The 12,594-nt window shown below is 43.2% G+C and overlaps 1 protein-coding gene across 1 annotated transcript in view; it reads right to left on the bottom strand.

The window, feature by feature from the left end:
• PLS1 (plastin 1) overlaps positions 1-8,888 on the bottom strand; it is a 106,592-nt gene extending 97,704 nt beyond the window's left edge. The window contains exon 1 of the mRNA XM_082626033.1: positions 8,820-8,888. The gene's annotated coding sequence lies outside the window, so the exon portion shown is untranslated. The remainder of the gene's footprint in view (positions 1-8,819) is intronic.
• Between the last annotated feature and the right edge of the window lie 3,706 nt (positions 8,889-12,594).

Raw genomic sequence — 12,594 nt, 5'->3', positions numbered from 1 at the left:
ACATATATACACCACTATGTATAAAACAGATAACTAATGAGAACCTACTGTATAGCACAGGGAACTCTACTCAGTGCTCTGTGGTGACCTAAATGAGAAGGAAATCTAAAAAGGAGGGGATATATGTGTATGTATAACTGATTCACTTTGCTGTACAGCAGAAACTAACACAACACGTAAAGCAACTATACTCCAATAAAAAATTTTTAAAAAGAATATAGGAAGGGCTTCCCTGGTGGCGCAGTGGTTGAGAGTCCGCCTGCCAATGCAGGGGATACGGGTTCGTGCCCTGGTCTGGGAAGATCCCACATGCCGCGGAGCAACTAGGCCCGTGAGCCACAACTACTGGGCCTGCGCATCTGGAGCCCGTGCTCCGCAACGGGAGAGGCCGCGACAGGGAGAGGCCCGCGCACCGCGATGAAGAGTGGCCCCCGCTCGCCGCAACTGGAGAAGGCCCTCGCACATAAACGAAGATCCAACACAGCCAAAAATAAATATAAGATAAATAAATAAATTTTAAAAAAAGAATATAGGAATAGCAGACATAGGAAGCAGCCTATATTACTCTATTCTCTCTGCTACTTATTACCCAATCTCTCATTACTCCAGTCTCCATTATAGTTAATAATTCTTTATATTAAACTCTCCCTGCTCAAAAAAATAAAACTAAAATATAGACCTAACTCAAAAGAAAAAAAATTCTCCAGCCCCACCCCAGACCTAAAGAATGAGAAACTTGGAGTTGGGACCCACCCACCTGTTTGTTAACAAGCTCTCCAACTGCTTCTTATGCCCGATCACCTGTTAGAACACATTAAAGTACCTGCATTTTCCTGAACAGGTCAGCTCCAGCCTGTCTCCGTGCTTTTGCTCATGCTGTCCCTTCCCCAAGGAATGCTTTTTCCTCTGTGTATCCTCTGTAGATGGAACTTGTGCTTTTCTTTCAAGGCTCAGCTCAGAAGTCTTGACATCTTCCTCAACCCACTGAACAGAATGAACTGCTCTCCATTGGGCTCCCCCAAAGCCACATTCTGCCCTTCCTCCTGGTGCTCACCTGTGTCCCAGGCTGTCTCTGTGTCTGCCTCCCCCACCTGACTGAGACCCTGTGAGCACACGGACCGTGCCTCACTTATAGTGCTGTTGCAGCCCAGCTCCCTTTTGGCAATCAAATCCCTTTGATTTTGCAGAGGAAGCGGGAAAAGTATTCTTCTGCAACAAGCCCCTGACGGACCAAGAGAAGGATGCTGAGAGGCATCCAACTCCTCTCTCCACGACGGAGATGAATAAATACCCTGTCAAGTGAGATCTGAAGTTTAGGGGGCGGTTGTTGAAGGCACCTTTGGGAACAGAGAAATCACTTAGAGAGCTCCATAGTCGAGGCTTAGCCATAAACACATTTAAGATTTTATAAAAGCCAGCTGTCAATTTCATAGAGAAATGATTCCCTCTGGTCAGTAAAAGAAGGAAGTATGGATTGACTGAAAGAGCACTGTATTTGGGGTAGACGGACGTCCCACGAGGACAGGGACCCTACACCTGTCTTGGGCATCACTATAGTCCCAATGCTGAGCCCTAACATTTTGTCAAATGTTGAAATGAAAAGACACAGATGTGAATTCCATCTCTGCCATTTCCAAGCCAGGTAACCTCAAGCAGGCAAGTCATCCATTCTCAAAGTCCTGGCCACTTATCAATGAAAGGCAGCGAAGCTGGAATATTATTACATCAATAAATACCTTACCTCCTCACCTTATAGGTTACTAATTGCTTTCACATCTACTATTCTTGTTTGGTCATCAAACCTGCCGCTGAAGAGAAGGCCTCTCTTCTCATGGGGTCAGAAACAGAATCACAGACTTCGACTTCTCATCCACGGCCCTGATCATAGGCCAACTGATTTCAGATATCTAAACTTTAATTACCCTACGTGGCTCATTTTGATTGAGCAATAAACATTCAGAGATTCTCAGATTACCTTTTTTCCACGGATGGTGATCCTGGGTTTAACTTGGGCTATTTGAGGATAGGAAAAGGGATCAGGCCAATTGCTGCTAGGGCTGTTTTTCCAAACTTAATTCACTTGGCAGGACAACTTTTGCTGAACAACATCATTCGGTTTTTGTGCGCCGTGTTTCATGCCTGGCATCTCATTAACCTAATAACACCTCAACTCTGAAATAACTGGGCCACTCTTGGCAATACCCCTTGGGCCCAAAGAGTGTCCCAATGACCCTCTGAGGGGAGAGGAAGGAAGAGGGAGACTTGACCAGGACAAAATGCTGAGAGAGCTTTCAAGTGAAGGAATTATGGAGTCTTTGAGAACTTTTGATTTGTTCCCAACGGTTATAAATACTAACTTGCTATTGAGCTGAAGGTTCAATTATGTACTAATTTGATATTATCATTCCACCAAATTATTGATGAATAGCATTAAAACCCTAAGCAGAGACATTTATCAAACCTCAGAATTCTAGTTTGCATTGATTTTTACCTATAAACAGTACACAGTATATATCATCAAGGACAAAAAAAAGAAAAAAAAACCAATAGAGCCATAAAAGGTGGCATTTAAGATGACAAAGTGAAATGAGACAAAAAGTCTACCTGTGCCTTTGATCATTCACTGTAAACGAGTCAGTTCTGAACCCTTTTTTCTTTCATTTTAACAATTTAATCTAGATTCTGAGCACCAGCTATGGGAACAAACTTTCTGTCTAAGGCATTCAAATTTCCTTGATGAACATCAGTTTTAGGTCAAAGACTGTCATGCATCACTTTGGGTTTTACAATTGTGATCCATGGAGATAGGTTTACTCTTTTATTCATGGAATGCAGAGGCCTCATGTGGGAATTCATTGTAGGGGGCAATTAACATGAAATCCTTCTACATACATTTACCATTACCAATGTTTTAAACTCAAATTCAACCCAAATTCTATTTGGACAGTACTGCTAAAATCTCTTGTTTTTTGGTTCTCTAACAAATTGAAGGGGCTTTCATCATTTTTCTTTTAAGTATTATTTCCTGGGACTGGAACTTTAAACAATTTATTGAGTTTCTCAATAATGAAGTAATTCTGGTTTCCTCTAATACTGAGTTTCTCCTGTCAACCATTCCCCAAAACCTTTTGCTTTTTTGCTTCCACCTTACTAAGATATCCATCCACCTTACTATCAGAAAAAGACAGTTTCTCGGGTTTTCTTTGTGGTTGGCTTGGGTTTTCTGAAGAAGGCATGTCTCTGTGCAGTGAGTTATAACCCAAATATTCTTGTAGTTTTATAGCTCTGAATTGCTCAAAAAGAAAAATCTAGTTTATTATAAAGTTTAAAGTCTCCTTCACAACTGGACTTTATGAACAAATAACACATAACTCTCAGAAAAGAAAATACTTTCTGATGAAACAAGTGTTTTAAATAAGAGAAAAACTCTCCTAATCAGTCCTCTCTCGCCCTTTCTGTGCCCACAGTATTACTAAAAAGCAACTCGCTTTCACAGAAGCCACGCTACATGTTTCTCACCAGAAAAGGTAAGTAGGCACTTTCAGACACAGTAGTACTAAAACGAAATAAGATGATCAAAGTTAACACAGCCTCACATCTCATGTGATTTTATACGTCTAGTACTAAAAAGAAATAAGATGATCAAAGTTAACACAGCCTCACATCTCATGTGATTTTATACGTCAGCAACAGTTCCAGCAATCAAAACCGTATAACCATTTTATAACCAAGAAACCAGTAGGCAACACAAAGGGCCCTTTCTCCCTGATTTTCATCAAAAGGTTGATTTGGATTTTTGCATGTTGAAACACGTAATGGGTAAGGGCCTGAAGCGGGCAGCGGCCTTTCCTTTCATGTCCAGAGACAGGCCCTGAGAACGCACAGAACCAGCACAGAGGCAGAAGCAGGAAACGGACAGGGGGGCTCAGGCAGCACAGGGAAGAGAGGAACATCCCCAGCTGCTTTCTATTCTGAGACTCCCACGAGAGAGTAACGTGGCACACCAAGCAGGGAGGTACGGGACATTTTCTCACAGCCAAGTCAGCTGGTCAAGGCTGAGGCCTGCCAGCCCTGCCTCTAAATCACTTGTCTCTGACCCGGGGCCTTCCCTGAGGTATCGACACCCACCTCCAACTGCAATGTGTCTACACTGACGTCAGAACTCCCTGAACTGAAGGATCCCGGAGGAAGTGTCCAGGTTTGGATTCAGCCTGGGGGTTCTGACCACCAGACTCTGGGTTCACCCTAGAGTCCTTAGGCTTATACACAAGGTGAGTGTCTCACCCCCCAACTCCAGAGGCATCTCCTGGATCCGTACCAACTCACCTCCATCACCCCAAAAGAGCTTTATGGTACACCCAGAGAAAGAGCTGCTATCTCTGCCTCCAGGAAGGCTTCAAGGATGAAAAGGAGATAAAGACTGAGCGGAATAATTTTAAAAACAAAACCCAGAAAGATTCATCACTGTTGTTTTGTTTCTCTTATGAAAGTCTGGCTCAAAGAACGTTGGGAGTGTCACCAGATAAAATCTGTAGCCATTCTAAGCATCTGTTAGGGTTACCACATTTATCCATTTCACATTTTGTTAAGCTATTTGATTAAGTTACTTTAGCTCTCAGTGCCTGAAGCCAGGTGGGTCTGGGATCCAAGCTCAGTTCAGCCACTTGTCCATGATGTGACCTCAGAAATGTGATTTTTACCTAAGTCTCAGTTTTCTTGGCTGTAAAATGGGAATAACATTTGCACCAACTTCATCGGATGGTCTGTAGAGATTCAACGACATATTGCTTGTAAAGTGTTTAGTACAGTGTCTGATCCGTGGAAAACATTTTAAAATACTAGCTACTAATATTACTATTATTATTTGGAGAAAGTTACATAGTACAGTTATTTTACACAGGGTTATGATACATTACTCTGGAATTTAATACCTGGGCGTTAAGTGTATGTGACATTAACTTCGACATACTGCTTGATCTTGCATTTCACTGTCCAATCAACTTGGACTAATGTCAAGATTAAAAAAAAAAGTAATTCCTCTATACTTAGCCAACCCTTTCCTGCCCCGCCAGTAATCATTTCTCAAACTCCGTACCTCCTCCCAAGTGTTCTCTCTTCTTGACTCATAAGAAGAGGCATCACTGCCAGCTGAAGATGGTGAGCAACTACAGTGTGATTGTCAACAGAAAGGATGTGTGCCCTCCAACAGCTCCCTCAATGCTGTGTGCAGCTCAGTGAAAAGGCTGTGTTTTGATTTGCAAAATGGCTATTTGCAACATCTGTTCCAAGTAAACAAATATACCAAACTACTTCTTGATCCAGGATTTGGGGTTTGGAAGCCCTGCCTTCTGTCTTGTTTTTCCAGGTGGAGAGTCTGATCACAATTCTCTCTCTCTCAAGCTTACCTCACATTCCTGGGTCATAAACACCACGGCCATCACCCACTACCTCCCGGTAGTGTAAAATATCTCTCCCAAATACACTCTCAGTCCACGGACTTGGGGCCCACCCGTTTGTATCTTCTGCCACTGACAAGCTAAGCCACCATGTCCTTTCCAGACTCCTCCTCGACTCCAGATCCCCAGGTCTGCAGCCTTGCCCCTCATTCAACCTTGAACTGGCCAGTCATCCTTTGTGTGTCACCTCTTCCAATGACACAGACATCCTCCCATTGGCCACCAAGTTCCCCTCTTTAGATTAGGTCTCTGAGGGCTTTTGATCCACAGAACATCTCCAACTCAAATTAATCTTGGGGTCATCAACCTTGAAAAGTTAGGGACTAGTAGCGATGAAACTAGGGCAGAGGTTCTGGCTAAACCACTAACTAGCTTAGCTAAGCACATCTCAGCTCCACCTCTACATCCTGAGGGGATGGTCTGGGTAAAGTGCTACCTTATAGCTCTAAGATCCTAAACTCCCACCCTCCCCATGTCAAAATACACTTGTTTGTTTACTTATTAATGAAAAATTATTGAGTATCTAATACTGCAAAGCTATGTGCCTGGCACAGTGATGGATTAAAGGTCATCTCCCAAAGAACTTATCATCTAGAATGGCAAATGAGACAACCATATCAACAACTGTAAGAAACAGAAAGAGATAATGTCACCGTTGGAGGTTATTTATAAAATAAAAAGAACATTACCAACACCCCAAACCTGAAGCTAAAGCAACTTTCAGAGTATCTTTTCTTCTCTGCATCTAGTTTCTGGCAACGCGGCACGGGGGATCTTAGTTCCTCGACCAGGGATTGAACCAGTGCCCCCTGCAGTGGAAGCTCAGAGTCTTAACCACCGGATTTTTAGGGAAGTCCCAGCATCTAGTCTCTTACAAATGCTTTCCCCTTTACAACACTTCTCACATCTGTGCTCTCCACTCTGCACTTAGAATCACATGCTTAAGTCCAGGCCTTAGGCAACTCTCCCCTGTTATGATTTGACTCCTGTCCCCAGAACTGCCCTAAATGATCCATCATGACCTCTCATGAAGATATGAGAATCATCCCATCAGGCTGGTTTGACTTGGCCACTGTCTTGCTATAGCTCTACGGTGGCCTCCCTCATTTCACAGAACATCCACATCAAATCCCTTTACCAAACCGTCCCTACTTCACTTCCTCCCTCCCACAAACAGTACCAAGAACATTACTGGTGCTTAGTTCTGGGTGGGTTGTCTAAGTCATAGGCTTGAAGCTCCAAGAGCTTACACACTCTGTCAGGAAGCTGGGTTATGTACTAAAATTCAACAATCCGGGATACTAAAGACGATGGATACTAGCACAGGCAACAGTAATAAACGTTAGAGGGTTCAGACGGGGAAGAACTGCTTTCTGGCTGCAGTAATCAAGGAAGGCTTCTAGGAAGAGGCACACCTGAGCTACACCTTGCAGCATACGCAGGGCTTCAACATGGAGGGAGGCAAACAAGCATTCTGAGGCAAGGAAGGAGGGCGGTTTCAAGACCAGCCAATCGTTAGGTGGGGCTTGAATGAGAGGGTACTCTTTGAAAGGAGTTTACAAGGTACTAGCAAGCTTAATAGCAGGAAGAGCTAATCTTCTGCCTAAACCAGATTACAAAGTATAAGGAGGTAGAAGAGAAAAAGAAAGTGTAATGATCTAACCAAACTCTGAGGAGAGTATTGGCCGGGGATGGTAAAAAGAGCCCTGCAAATCAGAAAACCTGGGGTCCGGGCCCAGCTTTGCCAAGGAGGGGCTCCAGCAGCCACAGCAAGTCATTTAACCTCCTTGGTTTCGGTTTTCTCGTTTGTAAACTGAAGCAGCTGAACTGGCTGACCTCGAAGGTCTCCACAGGCCAAAACTAAACCAACTGTATATTATTTCTGCCATTAAAACATTCATCATGGGCGGGGGTGGGGGCGGGGGCAGGAGCGGGGTGAAGGAAAAGGCAGATATCTGTATTCCCTTTCCATATAGGTTTCTCCTCCTGGACTAGACATTTTTTTCCTAAACTTATTAATTCTATGTACACGCCTCCCACATCATAAATTTAACACTTAAAGAATGTTCAGTGTGGGGTCCCCACATTTTGTTTATGGCTTACAGGTTATCCAAGAAATTTGTGCAGCATAACCTTAACCTCGTACACGCGTTTCCAATACTGCAGCCCCAGGGTAAAATATCTCTGTGAACTATTAAATGTGACAGGGTAAATAAAGGGGAGAAAAGTGAGAATGCTGTTACTCATCTAAAAGACCGCTTCCCGACATGGATGGATCTAGAGATTGTCATTTTGAGTGAAGTCAGACAGAGAAAGACAAATATATGATATCAATTAAATGTGGAATCTAAAAAAAATTGGTACAAATGAACTTATTTACAAAACAGAAATAGAGTCACAGATGTAGAAAGCAAACTTATAGTTACTAAGTGGTAAGGGCGGAGGGATAAATTGGGAGATTGGGACTGACATATACACACTACTATATATAAAATAGATAACTAAGAAGAACCTACTGTATAGCACCGGGAACTCTACTCAGTACTCTTTAATGACCTATGTGGGAAAAGAATCTAAAAATGAGTGGATATATGTACATGTGGAGCTGATTCACTTTGCTGTACAGCAGAAACTAGCACAACATTGTAAATCAACTATACTCCAATAACAATTAATTTCAAAAAATAAAGTAAAAGACCGCTTCCTTTTAAGGCCAAACGATGCCTGAAATAACAGTAATGTAGAAAAGTCGGGGGGGGGTGGAAATCTTCAACTTTACGAAGTCTACTTAAAAATGCAGCTGAAATGCAGAAAGTTTTGGGCACTGAAATGCGCTGAAAGTTAGCTTTTTTTTTTTTTATGCCGCATCCAGGGGTCCCCTGCTCCAGGAAAGGCACCAAAACCAGAAACCACGGATGCTGATTTCACTCCAGTCCTACTGATCCTACGCACCAAAAGACCAAAGGCAAATAAACCAGTCACAGAAGTCCAGCGAAAACAGGCTGGATCAGAAAGCCTCACCAGCGGCCACTCAAAGTTTAAAAGAGAGGAAAATAGAAAAGTTAACGAAATGCCTAACTTCATGCAGAGAATCATAATGCAGTTCTCAGGCTTACTGGGTAAATAGCATAAATACACGAATTAACACCTGCCCGCACTACACGCTGCCCAGACTGAGCAGGAGCGCGCCCTGAGGTCGGCGGGCGCCGCACTGCACAGCGGGCGCCGGGAGCCACCTCTCCAGCGAGGGAAACCCGGAGAGACTCCCCTGGAGCAGCCGCGGAGCGCCTGCGAGGAAGTAAAGCTTTGTTTTCTGCCTGTCGGTTCAGGCTTCCTCTCGGACCCCACCGCCGCGCCGCGTACCTGCCCTCCAGTCCGCAGCTCCCGCTCCCGATCCAGACACCCGCAGGTCGGTTCTGCGGCTACCTGGCCGCGCCCGCCTAGCAAATGCGCTCGCGCCACTACGCATGCCCGGCCGGCACCCGGGTCAGCAAACTCGAAATCCACTTGCCGGGTTTTGGTTGCGGCTCCCAGGGGAAAGGACCCGAGGCCAAGATCTGAAGTGGAGCTGCAGGTACGGGGAGAGGAGACGGGGGAGTGGCGGAGGGGCGCTGCGGCAACCTTATCCTTACTGCCCAAAGCTACCCAGGACGCACCTTCCTCCAAGCCTAAAGATGACCATCTACACAATTGGAATGATCTTAGCACAGTGCTTCTCAAACTTGAGTGTGGATCTGAAGCACGTGGAAGGCTTGTTGAAACACAGTTCCCACACTCAAGAGCTCAGATTCAAGTAGATCTAGGATGAGGCACGACCATTCGCATGCCTAACATTTTCACTGGGGAAACAGGTACTACTAATTCGGATACCACACGCTGCGAACCTCCGGTCCAAAGAAAAGATATACATATTTGGTATTAAAAGAGGAAAGTTTTCTCTCCCCTTCTCCCTCTTTTTGGGATTTCACATAACACTTCCTCTTCATTTAACAGCCACACCTGCTTAAAAACTAAATAACTACAGCTCACACGCAAAGGTGGGATATTTCCTCTAGCATGTGAGTCAGGTAAGTGGAATGCAAGGAGTTCTCACGTATTTTGCCTGTAGCATAGCCTACAGTTGTGGTGTCTCCAGCTGTGTCCAGGCAACAGAAGGGGGCCCTAATTTGTTGCCCCTTTAACTCAAAGTCCTATGTGACCCTTTAGCGCCTAGCACAATACTGGGTACAAAATAGGTACCCAAGAAATCCTGAGATGATATTAGTATGGCTTGAGAGAAGAAAAAGAAGGATGTTGGAATTATTTTAGGAACCCAAAGGAATCGATAATCAATTATATATGGAAGTACGTGGGCTAAGGCTGAGGAGGATAAGGATTTCTCCCTGCCTTACACCTAGAGAAATCAGTGGCTTAAGTATCCTTATCTGAGCCCAGATGTAAAGGAGTTGTGAGTTCTCACAATACGTTCCTTAAAACGTTAAACACACATCTGCCATATAACCCATCCATTCCATTCGTAGTTATTACCCAAGAGAAGTACATGTTCACACAAAGATTTGAATATGAATGTCCACAGCGGCTTTTTTTTTCACAATAGCCCCAACCAGAAGGAACCCAAATGCCCACCAACAGGTGAATGGATAAACAAATTGTGCAATATCCATCTATGCAATGGAATACTACTCAGCAAAAAAAAAGGAAAGAATTACTCATATAGGCTTCAACATGGATAAATCTCAAAATTATTATGCTGAGTGAAAGAGGCCAGAGACAAATATATAATTTCATCTGTATAAAGTTCAAACTAACCTAAAGTGACAAAAAGCAAACCCGTAATTGCCTGGAGCCAGGGGTAAAGGGAGGAATGGGCTGTCAAGGGGCAGTAAAAATCTTTTGGGGATGATGGAAAAGAAATCTTGTCTTGATTATAGTGGAGATTTCACAGGAGTCTACAACTGTCAAAGCTAAATTGTACGCTTTAAATTTATTAAATGTATTTTATATAAATTATTTCCCCATAAAGGTAAAGAAAAAAATGGTGGGGTTTTTTTGGCTGCGTTGGGGCTTCGCTGCTACCTGTGGGCTTTCTCTAGTTGAGGCGGGCGGGGGCTACTCTTTGTTGCGGTGCGCGAGCTTCTCATTGCGGTGGCTTCTCTTGTTGCGGAGCATGGGCTCTAGGCGCGCGGGCTTCAGTTGTTGTGGCGCGTGGGCTTAATTGCTCTGCAGCATGTGGGATCTTCCTGGACCAGGAATCGAACCCATGTCCCCTACATTGGCAGGCAGATTCTTAACCACTGTGCCACCAGGGAAGTCCACAAGATACTTGTTAAAAGAAAAAAATATCCTAGGAAAACAAGAAGAACTGCCATGAGCAAACCAGAAATGTTGAGAAAAGACAAAATACAGAGAGGATCATATCTCAGAGAACGAAGATGGAAGGAATGTTCCGCTCAAATCATACAGAGGAGGAGGCTAAGGCAAAGGATGGAGCAGTTGGGGGAACGGTGTGCAAACTCAGCTAACAGATCAAGAAATGGAAGGAGGGCACTGAGGCACTGGTCAGAGAGAGTAACTGGGGAAAGAGATTTAGAGCAGCTAGGCTAGTCAACACCTTTTTCCTCCCCAGCGGGGTCTAAACTGTGGTCCTAGTAGCTACAGACTTCCAGGAAGAACACTCGTCTCCCATAACTAGAGGGTGAGCTGCCAATACATCCTGGCTTCTCGAGTACTGTTCCTTGCCCCAAATTGGCAAAGGATGTCTACAGTGAATAAAAAGGCAAAACGAATAGAGATTCTAAAATACAAAGTTGTTAAATCAACACTACTTCAATAAAAATAAATAAATAAATAAAATACAAAATTGAACAGATAACTAAACATTATATCATACATTTGAGGAAAAAATGACTATGAGAGAAGCACCATTTCTACAACTAACAATAGAGAAAACAGAGCTAGGCAACCATCAGAAGATGACATTTGGAAAGTATAATTAATACCTTCAAATAATCATGAGAAGATGTCGCAAGTACAGAAATTTTGACCAGATAGTTGGGAATTTAAAACTTTGATGACTGAGATAAAGAACGAAATGGATGATCCAGGTTTCAGAAAAGACGCAGATGATGAGCAGGTAGGGACTGGAAGATCAAGCTGAGGAATTATTTCAGGATGAAGTCAGCCTAACAGGCATTGGCGGGGAAATGGCTTTAGGGCATAGAAGGATGATCTGGGGCAGTTTACTACATTCTCTATCTTCCCTCCACACCCTGCCCATCCTTAGTTGAAAAAAAATAAACTCATGTACAACATTAACTGAAACAGATGGGAAATAGGAAAACAGCTGTGGAGTGTGGCAAAGACTGATTGTCCCCAAATATTTTTTCATCTGTGATGTACTTATAAAAACGATGATACATCAAAATAATGGGAAAGTCATAGTCGATAACACATTAACAGACACTGTGGATTGCCCTAACTCGCTTCTTGAATCCCTTCCTGGAAAGCCAAAAACTACATTTCCCAGATTTACTTGTAGGTATGGTTCCAGATATGATTTAGGTTTCATCAGGTCATGTAAGACTTTGGTTGAAAATTGAATCGCATGAGGAGAGAGGGAAAGCATGATCCTCTTCTGGCAGCTTCCTGATCCTGTCAGAGTTAGCAACTGCCTTTACGGTAATTTGGGGAGTTCTTGGATTCTCATGATGAAGTCTGTTTCTCCCAATGATTCCATATATTATCTGCATCTCGTAATAAACCTCTTTATTCTTAAACTAGCAAAAGGGACTTCGATACTGACAAATGCATGTTCCATCTGGGAAACACATTGTCTTATTCGAAAATGATCAGTAAATAAATGAGAAAATGAATACTAGGAAACTCAAATACAAAAATCTTAGTAAAAAGTACAAAAGAACACTTTTAACCTTGGGGTTAACCTTCCTAGGCAAGACTCAAAACCCAGAAGCCGTAAGGGAAGATATGGACAGATTTGATACAATAAAAATTAAAATTTCTGTATGACAAGAAGCAACTGACAAAGAGAAAATATTTTCAGAGTATCTATCAGAAAAGGGTTAATGTCCATAATATATTAAAATGCTCCTATAAATCAATAAAAAGATACAACCAAAAT

This window comes from Mesoplodon mirus, assembly GCF_964341445.2.
Source record: "Mesoplodon mirus genome assembly, chromosome: 6".
Taxonomy (NCBI): domain Eukaryota; kingdom Metazoa; phylum Chordata; class Mammalia; order Artiodactyla; family Ziphiidae; genus Mesoplodon; species Mesoplodon mirus.
This window is presented reverse-complemented; position numbering and strand designations above follow the sequence as displayed.